The sequence below is a fragment of the Balaenoptera borealis genome, assembly GCF_965194805.1.
Source record: "Balaenoptera borealis genome assembly, chromosome: 17".
Classification (NCBI taxonomy): domain Eukaryota; kingdom Metazoa; phylum Chordata; class Mammalia; order Artiodactyla; family Balaenopteridae; genus Balaenoptera; species Balaenoptera borealis.
The window spans coordinates 76,192,872-76,212,238 of NC_138876.1; the positions used below are offsets into that span (position 1 = coordinate 76,192,872).

Here is a 19,367-nt window from a genome sequence, read left to right on the forward strand (position 1 = left end):
TAGGGGTGTGTGTGTGTGAAAGTATATGCGAATGTAGTTTACTTTGTGACTTTTTTCTGGTGAAAGATAAATACAACTTCGCGTGTCTCCTCAGTTTTCCTGGATCAAATATTGTCCACTTAAGTCATAAAGGAAGACGATCCTAAGGCAGTGGCCAATCTCTAGAAGCCTGTGATATTCCAAAGATGTCGTGATTATCAACCTCAACAGTGGTGACTATCAGCCTCTTGCAGGTACACCGGAGGAATGAATACATGACACAAAGATACTGGCATCTTGCAAGGTGAGGCTTCAGGAGACCTGCTGCATCTGTTTTAGTGTATACGGAGAAGCACAGAGCATGAGTGAATACATAGATATAAACAGCCCAGTGGAATAGTTACATAAAAGCTTGTTTCAGTAAGAAGTTTAGACTCAGTCATATGTATTGATACTACATTCTAGTTAACTTGTGGTAAGTGTTGGCAAAAATGAACTAAAAGAGCTCAAAGTAAAATTGACATATTTAAATACCAACTGTTGAGGATCTTCAAGGGAACTCAATTTATGGATGGCTTTGGGCTGTACCCTAGCCTTTGATGAAACATTTTTCTGGTACTTTAATGGAAACGTAATTTAGTGTATAGTAGGAAATTTGCAGGGAAAGTTCAACAAGAGAGAGTACATAGTGCATGATGGGACTTGGAAAGGTAGGCCTGTGTGCATGACATGAATTGTTTTGTCACCCAGCCAGCTTCCCTGCCCCTCCTCTTTCCCCTGAGGTCTGAGGCAACAGCACTACCCCTTCCTGTAGGAAATACTCCTTTACACGCCCCAGTCATGGAGTCTGAATGGTGAGGCCACTTCATTATTGACTCTAATATGGCCACAGATGATGGAAATCCAGGAGTGGGCTTCCAAACCAGACCAATCAGGATCCTCCCCTGGAAGTTTTGCAAACATAAACAGGGGAAAGACAGAGCACCCAGATGGTGACAAGGCTGTGAAATGTCAGGGACTAGAAAGAGCTGGGGGCTATATTTTCAATATATGGAAGAAGCAGGCCAGAGAGAACAACGTATCCAGGTGGAGAGAAGCACAGACAGGAGATGGAGAGCCTTGGAGGGTACACATTTCTCTTTCCGTTGTTCCTAAGCCCTCCCGATACTTTGATCTTTTCATTGCTACATGTCTGCCAATAAATTCCTCTTTTGCTCAAGCTGGTTTGATTGGATTTCTGCCACTTTCAAGCAAAAGAGTCTTGACTTATTAATCCTGAAAAATATAAACCAGGGAGAAGTACTATTTAGGGGCCCGAAAAAAGCAAGTTGGTTCTGTTAAACCAAATAACCTTGCTTTACTAAAAAAGTCTGGTCCACCTGTTTGGGTGGAGTGCTTCTCTGTGAAAATTAACTACACAGTAAGAGTGTGATAAAAACCTGATTAGCGTCTGCATGAATCTGTTGTGTAGGATCTAGAAAACAATATTAAATTTAGAAACCTGACACCTATGTGAGATTAATATTTTATTCATTTCAGCTTTCTCTCTCCCCCATCCTGCCAATGGAATTATTCGGTTGGTAGGAAACTCAAAGAAGAGTAATGTGCCAGGAAAACACAAGAATTCTAATGCAACCAGTATGTCACTCAAACAAGCATTCATTTCATACTGTAGTGGAGTTCATACTACACAAGGTAGATGAGAAGCAAGCAGTTCCTTTTCCATGGGAGCAATCCTAGATTGTAAGTTGTTATTTACTAATCAGAGAAGGGCATATTTATAGTTTGAAATTATTTTTAATTTATAAGATAGCAACCCTAAACATTTTTCAGCCACTTGCCAATAAGCACAGGATCTGAGTCTGAGTGCGGGAGCCACATGCATCCAACTTGTCACATGATGTGTATCCCCCGGGGCCCACCTACTCCTGAGGACGTGGATACTCCCCCCAATGCCCATTTCCAACATTTGTCTTCACCCCACCCCACCTTGGCTTTGGGTTGTATATACCTCTCAGGTAGCTGTGCCAGAGAGGAATGAGTCCTAGACTAGAAATCTGGAGATAACAAGCGGCTCTTCCATTTACAGATTCTGGAACCTTTTGGTTAATTCAAAAATATTTATTGAGTGACTGTTATCTGCAAGGCACTCTTTTGGGAGCTTGGCAGTGAACAAAAACCCCCAATTCTCTAGTTGCCTAAAGCTTATTGTCTAATGATAGAGACAGACAATAATGGGTAGAATATATATCAATATAATGTAAGAGATTGACAAGAACTAAGGAAGAAAATATAGTGGGGAAAAGGATGAGGAATTTCTAAATTTATAGCACATACATAGGGTGCTACAAATTTAGAAATATGGTAGGGAAGATGTCACTGAAGTTATAGCTGGGCAAAGACCAGAAGGAAGAAAGGAAGGGCCAAGCCATGTACATATCTGGGGTAAGAGCTTTCCAAGGGGAGGGAACCATGTGTGCCAGGGTTCTAAGGTGGAATCACGCAAGGCGTGTGGGACAAACAGGAAGGACATCACTGCAGCTGGAGTGGGGTGAGGTGGAGGAAAGATCCCGGGGGCCCTTCTAGGTCCCTGTTAGGAGTTTGGCATTCACTTTGAATGAGATGGATGGCTGTAGGAGAGTTTTGCAACAATTGCCTTGAAAATGCCTAGATCAGTTCTGGCACATGACAGGTATTCAAGAAATGTTTGCTGGTTGACCCAAGATTTAGTTTGATCTTATCTGCTTGCACTTTCAGCTTGCACTTTCAGCAGGAGCATGTAGGGTTGGGACCATGGTCACATAGTGTCATGCCTTTACACAGGGTAAGAGATGACTCTGGACTTCTCAGGGATGCCGGCAGCAGCTTGCTGCTACTCCATCACTGTCATTCCTTTAAGAAGCTGGAGGGGGTGGTCAAAACGGGCTTAGCATCTGTAATGCAGTAGACTGATTCTCTTGCCAATAACCTGTTAGTGTTGGTGCGTGTCTTAGGAACAAATCTGATAGTCATCATATTTCCTCTCTATCAACATGGATAGGAGTTCATTAAATATATTTACTTGGTAGCTTTAGAACCATTAGGAAAGTTAGTTACACAGTGTTTCAGAGAGCATAAAAATAGAAAAACAAAGTGAGTTGATCAGAGAGGAAGAGTCCCACCTGCTAGGTTTCCCACATGACCTTGATCCCGAGATATGGTTGTAATGGGAGGAAAGCTGGCCTCTGATGTTGAAAGTGAGGTTTCCACTCCTGTGTTCACAGATGTTCCCAGCTAGCTCGATTTGTCTCTGAGAAAATCAGAAAATCAGAAGATTAAGGTTAGAGATGTGTGCAAATGAGCACTTGCTATTCAAAAACATAATTTAAAAAACTCCCTTGATGCAGTGAGCAAACAAGAAAACCAGCTGCAAAATAAACTGTGACTTTCTTATTTTTCCTTTTATTTGTTTCAAGAAGGTGTTTAACCAATACTTGCTAGTTCTGAGTCTTGCTGGTTGACGACTGTTTAAGCTTCTAAACAGGAACCAAATTTAGTCTTTTACTTAGCAAGGTGTCCATCAATACTATATTTCTTTCTCTCTCTCTTTTTTTTAACATCTTTATTGGAGTATAATTGCTTTACAGTGGTGTGTTAGTTTCTGCTGTATAACAAAGTGAATCAGCTATACATATACACATATCCCATATCTCCTCCCTCTTGCGTCTCCCTCCCACCCTCCCTCCCTATCCCACCCCTCTAGGTGGACACAAAGCACCGAGCTGATCTCCCTGTGCTATGCGGCTGCTTCCCACTAGCTATCTATTTTACATTTGGTAGTGTATATATGCCCATGCCACTCTTTCACTTTGTCCCAGCTTACCCTTCCCCCTCCCTGTGTCCTCAAGTCCATTCACTACATCTGCGTCTTTATTCCTGTCCTGCCCCTAGGTTCTTCAGAACTTTTTTTTTTTTTTTTTTTTTTAGATTCCACTTATTTTTATCTCACCATCTTCCTCACCTGAAAAACAATAAGACCTATTGACTTTTTGGTCACGACCGTGTTGCAAAATTTTTCAGTGTAGAGTATATTTAAAATGAAAAATCTACAATTCAGTTTAAGAGGATGAGTTTCACAGCTATAAACAATCATTTTATGATTAAGACTTATGGTCATGGTGGCAATTATATTCATCAAACGTGTTTGCAACAAATGGGAGTAAACATCCCTGAAATCATAGACAGTTTACTTTTTTCAAAATAGACACATTTATTAGTAATGTCTCTGAAACATAGAGTATCTAATGCATCTATAATTTTTACATTTTCAAAGTAACTGTGAGAATGAGATTTGTTGAAATAGATGGATAAAGAAGAAAATTGAAGTAAATAAGATTAAGGAGCAGGGCAGATATGAGATTTATATTTTTCTAGACCAAATAATTATGATCTGACTCAGTTTAAATTGGACTCCATGAAAACTGGTCCTATAAAAGTTGCCTAGGCAAGACTAATTTGTGTTCAATGAATTTTAGATATTTTCCAATTTTTTTACCTTCTTAAAAGCCTGACTAATCAGAAGGAAATGTAATTCGGCATAGAGTAAGAACATTTCTTTGGATGAGTTGAAGTTGGCAGGGATGTATTTGTCTAGTGAAATATGTTGTTAGGTGCCAGCACCCCTCCCAGCCTCTGATAAAACCACTCACCCTCTCGTTAGGAAAGTGACCTTCCCAAATTCCTTACAATGAGATTTAGATGCTGCCATCTTTTAACAGAACCTCTTCTTCCCAGCCACAGTGACTGGGTGAAGAGTAGGCAGGTTTGGATAACTGTGGTACCTAATCCCGCAGCTATAGGCGTTGGTTTGGGAATAGGCATATATGACCCAAACTGACCCAAATCAGTCTTCCCCCATTTTTCAAAAAAATTAGAGTTAATAAAAGAATAGTAATCCTTCTTGGAGGCCGGGAGTTGTAGGAAGCCATGTGGAAGAGCAATGTAGGAAGTCCTGTGTGGGAGAGGTAGGCCTCCATAGGAGGTAACGAATTGCCAGGAGAGACAAAAAGCAGAGTGACAGTCCTGAATTTGAACTAGCTCTCCTAGACACCCAACTTTGGAGTGTCTAGGAGAGCTATTTTTTTGGCTGAGATTCGGAAAGACCAAGGCCTGGGATCTGGATAGTTGAGAAAAGATTGCATTGTATCTCTGATTGCACAGAGACTGGACGGTATTTTTCATACTCATTTAGAAATCTTGGAAAACCCAAAGATAAGTTTATCTCTCAGGTTGAGTTCAGTACTTAAATTGCTTATTTGTGTTTATTAGTGATGCTTTAAAGTACCTTATTTATGTTTTTCTTTCATTCAGATGTAACTAATATGCTGCATATGTAATGGATGTTTCAGGCAGAAGCTGAAATTACCAACAGGCTGTATGGAAGGCAGCCGAAAATATGACCTTTAAATTTTTCAGTGTATATTTTTATATTGCTAGTACTCATTCTATATAGTTTTATCTTTATAAAGAGAATTCCTGCTATGATAACCAACAAGGATTTAGTCTTGTATCTGGGCACTTTTATTGTGCTACATATATCTGTTGTCATGTAGAAATAAAATATATATTATAACACACACATACCTGCAATGAAACCCATAATGATGCAATTTGCCATTACTGAAACTAAGTAATCATCCACTTATCACAGGCTCTTTGCAAAATATTCTAATGATAAATGCAAGCTCACTGGTAAATTTTTAAAAGTCAGTTTAGATGACTTTTGTTGCAAAAAAGTCCATCTTCCACTGGTTTTTATGCTGGCCATTTATGAAAACAATTTCTATCTGTGGCTTGCCAGGAGTCTGTTGAAGCATCCCACAATCATCAATGTTCACATGTAGATAGACGTATTGCTATGTTTGACATCAATAGATGTAGCATTTTCATACCATACAGAAAGTAATGGTGCCTGACATTTCTAGGTTGAAAGCCCTGCTTTGTTTCTTGCACTAATGGAAATAGATTTTGTGACCTTCTTGTTTACTTCAAGATTGTATGTAAATGTTTCCATACAAATAGGGAGGTTTCTTTCGATTATCTCATGGAAGTTGGGAAATAAAGGTGAAGGGAGAAAATTGCCAGACAAAGTAAAGACGATTTTAAAAATAGTTTAAATTCTATGTATCAAAGGTAGAATTGAGATACCAGTAGTACTATTTTTTTCTTTTTTTGTAGATGGTGAATTGATACGACATTTCCATAAGAAACTAAAGGGTAGAATACTTCTGAATAGAGATATTCAAACAGCTGAAATATACCTATTCCCTGGTATCGTTTCATATTTAGGTGTTATTTTGTTCTCGAGGACAGAATAAAAATCCCATTACTTCGATTCTGAAGAAAAGAGCCCTGACAAGGTCAGATGGGACAGCATTAGCATCCAGGAATTTCACAAAGTCCACTTGAATCAACCGTATTTTGACCAGCTTCCATTTTCTAGTGAAGCACTGGAGTGTTTACCAGGGTGACATAATTTTTGTTACCTGAATGTTTGGACATGGTAGGGAATCAGTTGCTACAGAAAGACTTAGCAGTTGAACAACTGTGGCCTGAGGTAGATGGTGTTTATATCCTGGAAGAGAAAACTGCATTTTTATTCTTAGGTAAAATGTGGATGATACTAATACTCTAAAATTGTGAGGTTGACTGGCTGAGTTCTAGTCACTTAGTACGGTGGTCAGTGCTCTAAGGCAGTGGAAGCAAGCGGGTGATGAAACCAATGAAACTTTTCAAAAATAACTTTTATAGAAGCTTTCCTTATCATAGACCTTAGTTTGTATTTTTTAAAAAAGAATTCAATGTTTATGGTCAAGTTATTTTAATTACGAAAATGCAAATATTTTAGTTTTTACTCAGAGGAATACAAGTTTGTGTAGAAAATTTAGAATACCCAGAAAAGTAAATATAAGAAAAAAATTTCTACACATTATCTCATCATCCAGATAAAAATGACTGTTAAAATATGGACAGTATTTCCTTTCAGTTATTTTTCTATGCAGAGGCACATTAAAAAATCAGTCTTTCCATAGTATACATTATGGTGTTCCTTCCTTTTTTTGCATTTTAAACGGGAAGTTATGAAATAAGCATTTCTCCTAATTAACTGCTATCTAAAAACATTTATAATGGTTACATGATATTATATCCTATGAATGTGTAAAACTTTAATTTTGTTGTTTCGGGATGCTTACATAATTTATAATTATTTGATGTATAAAATGGTGCTCCAGTTTACATTTTAGTAGCAGTTTGGCAATATCTAGTAGAGTTTGAGCTGTGCATATACATGGTATAGCCTTGCAATGTAATTTTACTTATATACTTGAGAGAACTATTGCCTATGTGTTATAGAAGGGGAAATGTACATTGCTGCATTGATTATAATAGCTAATTGTTCTGTCAATAGGGTGTTATATAATACATTGGTGTCTATTTATGCCATGGACCAGTGTATAGATTTGCACATCGGGTACAGCACACAGTAGCACAGTACAGTGAGTATAAATTGAACAAACCAGGTCTGTAGTGAGTCAATGTGCACAAATTCCCCAAACTTCAGGTTAGGATCAAAAAAAAGTGACAAAAGGATTCATTTTATATCATTTATGAAAAAATTTTAAACACAAGTTTATTACATATTGTTTATGGATAACCCAGCAGCACATTTACCCACCTAATAGACTTCTTGACTAATGCTAAGGATGACATATCCATGTTTTATTTTAAGCCAATCCTCCCATTAGTATAAAAGATCCTAGCCCTTTTCCCTACTCAGGGACTTTGCTCCAGTAATTCTCCCCTCTCTCTTCTGCAGCATCAATTTTTCCCTCTTTTATGGACCACTTCCATCATTTAAAAAAATCTGTTTATCCTACTCCTCCCACTGCTAGGTAACATTTCATTTTCCTGCTCCCCCTTGCAGCAAAATCCATAGACATCTCCAATGCTCTTCTCTCATCCTCTCTTATTAGGTTTTCACACTCCTCACTTCACTTAAACAGCTCTTTTCAAGGCTATCAGTGACCTCCCAGTTGCTAAATCCAGTGGTTGGTTTTATCAGATTCATGGGATCATTCCTTCCCTTGATACACGTTCTTCACTTGGTTTCCAGGACGCCACACTCTCTTGTCTTTCCTACTACTAATCTGGTGCCTCTTTCTGTATGCAAGTTCCTCTTCTTTCTCTGTCTCTGTCTGCAAGTTTCTCCTCCACTCTGTGGCTCTCAATGTTGAAGTGCCTCAGCTTTCAGTCCCAGGTTCTCTTCCTTGCTATGTCTGCCTTGCTCTTTTGCTCTCTTCCAGATCTGTGGCTTTAAAGACCATCTCTATGCTGCTGATGACTGTTAAATGGATGTTTCTAGCTCAAATATCTCAAAACTTGTATGTCCCCCTCCCTACTAGACCTTTCAGATGTCTAAGAGATGTCACAAACTTACCATGTCCAAAATGTTCCTTATCTTCTCCCCAAGATGTCTTCTGCCCACAGTCATTTCCATCCCAGTTAATGACAAGTCCATCCTTTGAGCTGTTCATTTACAACCCATATTCAGTTTTTGCAGAAAATCTTATTGGTTCTACATTTAAAATATATCCAGTGCTTGACTTTTGCTGCTACCATCCTGTTCCAATCCACTGCCATCTCTCCTTTGTTGGTTACTCCAGCCTTCCACCTGGCATCTCTGTTTTCACCCTGCCTCTCCACAGTTAGTACTGAAGTCAGATTGATCCTTTTAAAGTATAGGCCAGATCACATCACTCCGCAGCTCAAAACCGTCTAATGGCTCCTTATTTCTCTGACAGTAAGAGACAAGTGTCTTACAAAGGCCTAAAGAGTCCCCCACCACCCCCAGTCTGTCTCCCTCTTGCATTTGGCCTTTATCTCTTACTACTGGCCCCCTTGCTCCCTATACTGCAGCTAGGCTGAGCCTTTTGTTTCTGGAACGCACCTGATATGTCCTTGCCTTAGGGCCTTTGCTCTGGCTATTCCTTCTGTGTGCAACCCTCTTCCTCTGTATATCCACATGGCCCACCTCCTTGAAGTCTTTGCTCAAATGGCATCCTCCCAATTAGTCCCACTCTAAACACACTATTCTCTATAACCACCTCTGCTGTCCTCCAAATCCCTCCCCTCCTGCTGTATTTTGTCCATTACCTTCCAAAATACTATTTATTTAGGTGCATTGTTTACTTTCTGTCTCCCCCTACCTAGAAAATAAGCTTCAATATATCAGGGATTGCTGTCTCTTTGTTCACTGATGTATCTCAGACACCCAGAACAAGCCACAGTTCCAACAGTAGACTCTCAGTACTGTTGGGAACAGAACAACATCTTTAAGGTGCTGAAAGAAAAAAAAAAAAACCTGTCAACTAGAGTTCTGTATTTCTCAAAAATAGCCTTCAAAAATTTTTCTATTTCAATAAAACTAAACCTGAGAGAATTCATTGCGAAGAAGATTGCACAAGAAGTGTTAAAGAAAAAATTTTCAGATTGAAGGAAAATGGTATCAAGTGGAAACATATTTTTATAAAGGAATAAAAACACCAGAAATAGTATATGTGTAAGAAAATATAAAAGACTTTTTTCCTCCATTTTCATCTCTTTAAAATGTCCTTAATTGTTTGAAGCAAAAATAATAATATACTGTGAGGTTAATTACACTAGGACAAAAGATGGAAGGGGAGAGATGGAAGTATACATTATACACAAAGTGGTATAACATTTGAAGGCAGTCTGTGATAAGTTAAATATGCATATTGTAAACCCTAGAGCAACCAGTAAAACAAATAAACAAAGACATTTGACTATTAAATCAAGACGGGATAAAATAGAACATGAAAAAAAAGTACTCATTCAAAAAATCAAGAGGGAAATGCGAATAAGAGAACAAAGAGTAGAGGGGGCAAATAGAAAAAAAGCAAAGAAGGTGATAGATTTAAACCCAAATATCTTGGTAATTATATTAAATGTAAATGGTCTAAATACTCCAATTTAAAGATGGAAATCGTTAAATGGGATTAAAAAAGCAAAACCCAACTCTATGCTCTCTAAATATATCAGCATTTATCTCCTAAGAATCTCCTAAGGATATTCTTGGGGCTTCCCTGGTGGCACAGTGGTCAAGAATCCGCCTGCCAATGCAGGGGACACAGGTTCAAACCCTGGTCCAGGAAGATACCACATGCTGCGGAGCAACTAAGCACGTGTGCCACAACTACTGAGCCTGCATGCCACAACTACTGAAGCCTGTGCACCTAGAGCTCGTGCTCCGCAACAAGAGAAGCCACAGCAATGAGAAGACTGCACACCATAACGAAGAGAAACCCCCACTCACTGCAACTAGAGAAAGCCCGAGTGCAGCAACGAAGACCCAACACAGCCAAAAATAAAAATAAATAAAATAAATTTATATATAAAAAAAGGATATTCTACTACCCACCCATAATACAATTAGCATACCCAAAGATTCTTTTTCTTTGATAATACTGACATTTTTAAAAAGTTTCGAGAGCACTTGTCTTGTAAAATTCCCCATATTTTTAAATTTGTCTGATTGTTTTCTCCTGATTAAATACAGGTTAAACATTTTGGCAAGGATACTATATAAGTGTAATCTTGATTGCATCACATCAAGAGGCATATTATCAGAAGAGTGACCCTATAATTTATCATTTAAACTGGGACACTTTTGAGAGAAAAAAGTGGTATCATTAATAAGTACTGTAAGACATCAGGTGAAAACTGGGTATGTTGCAGGGAAACTGGGAAATCTAATTATTGGTCACCTAATTACTGATGATACTAAGTTTGATCAATTGCTTAAAGTGACATCTGTCACTTCAATCTGAGATTGTTCTCTAGGTTTGTATGTGTCTACTATCTTTATCAGAGCTCTTCAATGTAAAAGTATTTTTTCTAATGATTCAAATGTGGGATAATACATTGAGAACATATAAATATCATGTTCCTTAATCTATGTCACATAATGGTTTTAACATCCACTAAATTAGCCTTAGCCTTACCTAAGTAAATTATTACAGTTGATTTGGAAAATGGCAGTTTTCATATTCTATTCTTCTGAGTTTATTAGTTGCCATTCTTATGTAAAGAAGATCTTTCCTTAACCTCTTCCTCGCCCTTTTAATATCCTTATGGACTCATCCATTAGGATCATTATTCATTATTATGCTCAAATCACTAGAAAAATTAGCCAGTGGGAGCCCTTGCAAGCTGGCTTTGTTGTTTTGATCTGTCTTATTTGTTTTTGAATACTTCCTTGTTTTATGTTACAAGATGTTCCAGTTTAAATTTGCGAATTCCCTTTCCTATTGGCTTATCTATTTGCATACCTGAACCATGCTGTTTTAATTATTGATCTTTATAGTTTTAGTATCTAGTGGGAGTAATCCCTGCTATTCTTACTGTTGAGGATTTTCCTAGGCACTTTTGGACGTTTTTCTACATGTGCTTTAGAACGAATTCATGTACCTCCAGGAAAAAGAAAAGTTGGTGATTTTCTTAGGATTGCACTGATTTAGTATAATAACTTGCGGGGGAACTGGCATATATTTATGATGCTAAATTGCCCTATCCAAGAAGAGGTAATGTCTTTCTTTTTGTTCTGAGGTCTCTCTCTCTCTCCGTCTCTCTCTCAGCTTCAGGACAGTTTTGAAGTTTTCTCTTTAAATTTTATATCTAAGTGTCTTTTATTTTTGTTACTGTAAGTGGGTTTTTCTCTTTCAATATATCTTCTAACTGGTATCAATTTGTGTTTGTGAAGGCTATTTACCTTTGTGTGCTAATTTTATATCCTGAGAGATTATTTAATTTCCTTAATGTTTGTGTTAGTTTTATCTTTGGTTCTCTAGGTTTGGAAAGTTCACTATCATGTCTTCTACAAAGTAATGATAATTTTCCTTGTTTCCCACCCAGTTTTTATGCTTTTAATTATTTTCATTTTTCAAATGACCATGGCTCATGACTCCAGCACAGCTGTAAATAGTAGTGGTGGTAGATGGCATATTAGCCTTACTTCTGACTTGGAAGATACCTAGTGTGTTCTCATTATGTAAAAGTATATATAATAGGTTTTTAAAATAAGTATTAAATTTTGTTGTAGATCTTTTATCATTTATGGAGATAATTGTTTGATGTTTTTACTTGAATTTATAATATGATGAATTATGTTAATATGATTCCTTATATTCTGGAATAAATTTTACCTGGTCATGATGTACTATACTTTTTTAAATGTGTTCTTGGATTCTGTTTGCTAATGTTTTGTCTGGTAATTTTTCACTGATACTTATAAGTGAGATTGTTCTCTAGGTTTGTATGTGTCTACTATCTTTATCAGATTTAGGCATATATGTTATGTTTGTTTCATAGACAGGGTTTAGAAAATTTCCTTCATTTTCTATACCTTGGACAATTTAAGAAGCATTGAAGTCATCTGGTCTTTGAACGATCTGTAGAGTTCCATTTAACCTGGCACTTTTTGTAGGGAACAAGGAGAGGCCTTTGATGACATTATTTTTTCTGGGAAAAAAATTCCTTATCATGCTTTGCCTCTATTGATGTAATTTTTTGGAATTTCTTTTAATGAGAAAAAAGGACCTTTCATTCTACTAGCAGAGACTGAAGGTTTGGATGAGCTTATATATTGAAAACCTTTCATACTGGAAAATAATGATTAAATCAATGAAGAATTATAATTGACTGCCATCCAAAGCTTTCTAATTTGATTGACAAGCACTCTTGGGGCAAAGCAGTTAGACAATGAATAAGAAGTCAAACACTGGACAGCAGAATTTGATTTTTTCGGGGCAAGTGAGGGAGAAGGAAAATCACCAGTGAGTAAAAGAATGAAAAAAGGGGAAACTGAAGAAGAGAAAGGGGCTAACAGAGAAAGTCACCATTTTTTTAATGGACCCAAATCCAAATAACCCCGAGGACAAACAGAAGCTAAAGAAGGAGTTCTAGCCCCTCAGGAAATGCAAGCAGCTTGGCCTAACATGACTTCTGGAGATGTATAATCTTAACTTGAATTTAATCTCGAAACTATAAAATTACCTATAAAATCTTTGCGTGTTAATTCTCACTGAATTGTTTCTGGATAATTTTATATGTTCTTCACTGCCATCAAAAAGCACTTTAATTATCTAGTTTCATACACACACACAGACACATACATATATGACGCATGGAAATGTAGGCAACTTGAGTAATAATTGGGGAATTGAATAAGTGTTAACAAAAACTAGTTAATCTTTGTTATGCCATGTTAGTTTATGTTCTAAGCACTTTGCATGCACCAACTCATTTAATCCTCACACTATGTTAGATAGATGCTATTATATAATACTAGTATAATAATAATAATAATAATAATAATAATAGTAATAGTTATTATTATTTTACAGATAAGGAAATCCTTGAGGCATAAGAGAGATTCTGAGACCCACCTAGAGTTACACAGAAAGAGGTGGAACAAATCTGGGGGTCAGCTTTAGAACTGCTCTGCTAAGTGCTAGAGTTAATATCACACATTTTGTGACTTCAAGGAACTTGAACGCCGCTATGAAGACGGTCGTGTCTACACGTAACAGGCGCCACAAAGCGCTGGAATTGAGCCGCGGGTAAGAGGATGGCTCTGTGCTCAGAATCTGCTGCCACCAGCCAAGCAAACATGGGCCAAGTTCTCAGCCCTGCAAAACTTAAGTGATCCATTTGAAAAATGAGAGAGTGATGAAAGTCTCTTCGTAGATTTATGAAGACGATCAAGTAAGATAAACCATCTCAAGCACTGAGTAGAAGGTCTGTCACCTTGGAACCTCTTCATAAACATCAGCTACTGTTTTTGTTCCAGAGCTTAGTGAGATGTACAATCTGTCCCCTGGAAACACACATTTAGGGATCAGCCAAAGAAGTCAAAAAAGCTCCACAGGAGCTAACTTGGGGCCATGACTTAGGAAAACGCACAGTGTGATGGGTCCTCTCAGGAGAGAGATCGTGTCTGGTCCTGGGACTAAGCAGTCTTCGTGGTGAAAGCGGTATTTAGAAGGTCTTGGCAGGTGCTCACCAGGTCCATGTACTAATCTTCTTGGAACCTGAAAGTAGCATGAGCCACAGTACAGAGGCTGTGCTTTATTCCCGCCCTGCCCCCCTGAAAAAGAAAGAGACAAAGATGCACTTACTTGAGAAAACTCAAGGCTCAGAGTAGTGAGCCTAAGGCTCCAGGGCCCAGCTCTTGTGGCCTGTGTCCTGGGAAGCCTCCCCTGAACCCTCCACCCAAGAGCACCCGCTTCCTGCACCTGTGTTTGCACAGCTCTGAAAAGCTGCTGACAAAGCCTCCTCATTCTCCACGTGTGTGTCCCTGAGTTCCGCGAGGGCCCACATGCCCATTGGGCTCATGGTGCTCTGGGAGCTTCTCTTGAAGGAATGAATTGAATTTTGCTTTGGTTTGAGCAAGTAGAATATTGAAGGTGGCAGGGACTTACGACTTCATAAAGGCCCTTCAGGCCTGACCCTGAAGACAGAGAAGAGAAAGCTCTTGACAGTGGAGGCCTTTCTGTTTTTATTAAAGGAAGAGAGAGAATGGGATGGGAGAGGAGAAAAAAGTGTTTCCAGGAAAGTTTAAAAAAAAAAATCCTTTTGTTCTTTATATCACCGTTGCTTTCATAGTCTTAGCAAATAAATTATTCACCAAGTACCCACCATGGGCCAGGGACTGTGGAAGATGCTGGAAGTACATTGAGGAACAAGACAGTCAAGACCCCCGGCCATGCATGATCGTCCTTTGTCCTGTCCTGCACACAGATATATTGTGTCCTCTTATAATCTGGTCCCATTTAAGGCATATTTCTCCAGATTTAGGTAAAGCAAAGTGCGACATGACGGAGTCTTTCATTGGGTCCTTGGAACCTGCAACGGTCTCTTGGTGGCACCAGCCCAAAGGGTCAACTATTTTGAATGTGTCATGGTTTGATAGGTGTTAATTCATCCACGAGATTCTCCTCCAAACTAGAAGTGGAATAAGAAATAATTACTTCATCTTTGGAAACCATCAAAGCTCTAGGATGAACGTGAACACTGAAATAATTGTAGGATGCCTGTTCCTATTATCCAGTAGCTATCTGTTTGCAGCGTGGCATCCTGGGTTTGTGCTCTTTGGAGATTCAGGGTGTTCTTTAGCGATTAGGACTCATTATGTTTGTGATAGCTATTCACGCACGTTTTTCAAAATGGAAGTGTGCTTGAATTAGGCTGGATTGAGTTTCCTTTTTCTTTCCAGGTGAGCTTAAAACTCCAAGGGCGGGGTGGGAGTGGGGGACCCACAAGAGAATGGGAACATCAGATGATTCCCCAGCTCCCTTTATTTGTTTCTAAGTAATGCTTTTCACCGCAGAGAGTACATGACTACCTATGTGCAGGCGCCGCTTGTTGTGAGCCCCGAACAAAGAATTGTGCTGCAGATTTCAATGCGTTTGGACCGTAATGTGCTGCTTTCTTGATAATGGGCTCTTGGCATTGAAATGAAAAGCAAACATATCATTAGGAAGGCGCTCCATAAAAACTGTCTGTCATATATCTTAAGCTTCATTAGTCTAGATTAATGACTTACTTGATATACATGACAGTAGGTGAAGCAAATCTTTGTTTATTTATTGACAATTAAATGTGGTGGTGACATGCATAAACAGGCTTCCCTCTGATTAGTTCCATGTTTTAAAGTAACTTTGTGTTATAAAACTTGTTAACTACAGTATCATTTTATTGAGCACTGCTGCGTGAACGATGTGATCGTCATTGAAAGGCATCAATATTGCAGCCATTCCTGGCAGTCACTGGAGCATTGTGCTCACAGATTGGAGTTGATGTCTCATTGTACAAATTCAGGGACCCAGAAAATGCCCAGTTATTGAGCCTCTGCCCTGGCAGGACAATGTTCTATTCATGGAATCTGGGTGCAAGGTCACAGACAGAAATCTGAAGGAAGGATAAGATTCAAATTTGTTTCGGGGTTTTGCCGAGGACCTCCCTGAAATTCAGTGTTTGGAAGACATGGAGCTTTCCCCAGAGCATCCTACTACAGAATAATACTTCATAACGCAATGCAAAGGAGTCTATAAACAAATAGAGCCCGTTCCAATTAGAAAGCTTCTCTAGGACTAAGCAAGCTTCTCTGAAGTAGATGCTGATGTGTCTGATATTACATGGCTTCAGATGACATAAGCAAGCTTCCAAGAACACCTCTCTAGCAGACATACCATTTTGGGGTGAGGAATGATGAGAAAAAGGGGAGAAGGGCAATGTGGCATAAAATTTATCTGCATGCTAGTCTCACTGAAATATTTGTGGTTTGCCTTTCCACGCATTCCAGAGTTGGAGGCTGTCAGGGATAATCAGCCGTTCCCATCACGGACACCCCATGGTTCTCCTTAATAGCTCTCTTTTATGTGCCATCAGTCCTCAAAAATATATTTAGAAAAGATTTATTTAGAAAGAGGCATAAAATAAAATCCATGTTGCGGTTGAGTATTACAAATGATTTCTGGACTCTATTCTGTGCCATCAGGCTCTCTGTAGAATTTTCATATAAAGTAAAAAATAAACTCTCAGCCAGCTTGAAAGAGAACTCTTTTGACAAAGGAAACCTGCTTATTCTATAAAGCCTCGCACAACATCGCATGAAGGCAGATCTCTCTGGATGCTGGAGTCCAGGAAAACATCTTTGCTTTCCTCAGGAAACATTGGGCAAAAACTGCACACCTAGTGATCTTTCCTGTGGAATCGAGGAGAGTTTGAATGTAAAGGAAAGAATGAGGTTAAACCAAGCATTGTCTCATTTTACCTACAGACCCCGAAAACCTCATACACAGACCTTGTCCTAAGATGACTTTGCAATTGTTTTGTTCATAAGTGATGTTAATATTTCATTTAATATGCAAAATCAATCCCTATGATATAGAGGGGTAACTAAACTCTGCTTCTTGAATTACCCTTTTCCTTTTCTTTTCATTAAATAAGCCATTCCTTCCCTCCTTACCCAGCTTCCCCCTTCACCCTCCCCCCCCCCCAATCTGTATTACAACTTCTCAACAGTCACCTTAGGCTGGGACGTTTGAGCTGGTGTGTCCTACCCTGCAGACACCGTCTTCGGATGGCAGCATTTGAACTTTATATGGAATATAAACAATAAAAATACTGAATTACTATGTTTACACGTGAAACTAATATAATAGAGGAAGTCAACTATACGTCAATGCCAAACAAAAACAGACAAAACTTGCCCTCATTTTATATCCGTCTTCTACCAAGTTTGCCCTTTGGGGTAGTGCTAGCCTCTCCCAGAGGAGCAGGGCAAGCACCCGAGGTCTGGGTGCAGGTAACGCCCGCAGGGACTGTGGATGAACACGCGCCCTGGGGATGAAAAGGTAACCTTCACCTGTGCCCTGCTGCTGACTCTCTCTTCTTCTTCCTGGATTTAAAGACTTGAAAGTCCTGCTAAAACAGTGATGTGGTGAGTTTTGGGTTTTCCAGGCCCTTCACCACTGAGCATTTCCATGTTTCAGCTTTCATATGAAAAGTTGAAATTCTCACGTAATAATCACTGTCATCAGTTGGCAATGAAGAACACTTGGGTGACCAGCCTCTTTTTCCTTTCCATGGTAGGTCCCATACTTATTTTTCAAATGACAGCTTTCTAGTATAGAAAAGTCTGTTTATATTTGGAAAGAGAAAATGTTCACAGAGTTTTTGGAACCTAGGAAGATGTGTACCATCACTGTAAAATTTTTGTGGGTTCATTTATTTACCTGCACACTGAAACTTTTTCTTCTTTGTGATTTTGGAAACATGTTTTGATATCGTATCAATATCTTTTGTGAAGAAATAGCAATCTTCATAGAATTATCTATGGTTTATGTTTATGAACCAGGTTATTTTATAATTGGGAGCTGATTGTAACATATATCTGAAATAATGTAAGGAAACTAGTTTCAAGACTATTGGACAATGGTGCTGAAACTAACATGCAATTATGTAAAAAAGATTAGTTGATAAGACTTTGTATTAGACCAATCATAGTAGGAGAGCTCTCACAAACCAAGATCCTTACCAAACCACAAAATTAAATGTAAAACATCTGCAACTTCAAGAGAATAAACATCTTTTTTCAAAACAAGCAAACGAACATGTTAGACTTTCCTAATGCCAGATTAAACTGAAGCTCAAAAATTTTTTTTTCTCTGAGGACCTTTGTTATATTTGTCCATGTTTCACAAACTCTGTATCGTTAGGCTTGATTTACCTGTTCAAAGGAGATAGTCACACACTAACCAAGAGCTCCTAGAGCACTATTTTTTCCCTCAAATGCTTTGCTTATGTTATTTTGCTCTCCTTTGTTCCTAAGACTCAGCTTTCCTTTCAAAATTGCACCCTCTTTTCTCTGTTGTGGTGTTCTGAGGATTAGAAGGCAAATGATCATTTACAAATTGAAGGTTAACAGAGAAATGCATTGTACTTGTGATTTGATGGGAAAAAACAAATCACAAAATGAGAACAAATAGCAGTATTATCCAATAGGAAAGAGCCTTGTGTATTGATCTATTACTTCCCAGCTTGAAATGTGCCACTATTGTAGTTCCACTTGATTATGAACCTTTTTATCACTTCCCCTGGTTGATTCAACTTGAGTGCTTCTGACATTTGCAAAGTTCCTCACATATTCTGCTGAGCAGCAGGGGAAACCTTGTTAATGAAGAAATAACAAGCTGAAGATTTGAATAAATATTTAGCCGACTGAAAGGAGGTATACAGTTAATTTTTTTTTAATGCTGACAACTGAGGAAACTCACTAACATGCTTTGCTTGTGTTAGCTAAAAATGGGTTCTAGTGGAGTTTTTTACTGAACCACAGGGCACTTTCATTTCCTGATTCTATTATAAACTAAGTGGCCACCTGAACCTGCCAATGAACTTGTCCTATTGTATTTTTCTATTTTTAATCCTGAAAGAGTAAACACATTTCTCATCAGATGTGTTACAGAGTCCATTGGGGAGATTAATGAAGGTGCCATTGGATTATTACAGAACCATTCATTTATAAATGTGTCCTTTCTGAAAGGATACCATAAATGATAGCAAAATTTTCATCATTCCACAAATCTATATTATAAGAGGGTGCGGCTATTTTTTTTTGATACTTGCTACAGTGGCATGGAAACGATTTGGATTTTATGCCTGTTTAGGCTGTGTTTTCAGTCTTTATATATGATTAGATTCTGGTCTCATAACCAAGGTGATGTTTTATGGGACTCATAGCAGTAGCTGTGAGTAAAAGCAGAATG

The 19,367-nt window shown here is 38.4% G+C and overlaps 1 long non-coding RNA gene across 1 annotated transcript in view; it reads left to right on the forward strand.

Moving 5' to 3' along the window:
- LOC309615292 overlaps positions 1-19,367 on the forward strand; it is a 46,739-nt gene that overhangs the window by 12,804 nt on the left and 14,568 nt on the right. The window contains exon 1 of the long non-coding RNA XR_014236707.1: positions 1-19,367. This exon is cut by the window's left edge and continues 12,804 nt beyond it; it is cut by the window's right edge and continues 12,621 nt beyond it. This is a non-coding gene — a long non-coding RNA (uncharacterized lncRNA).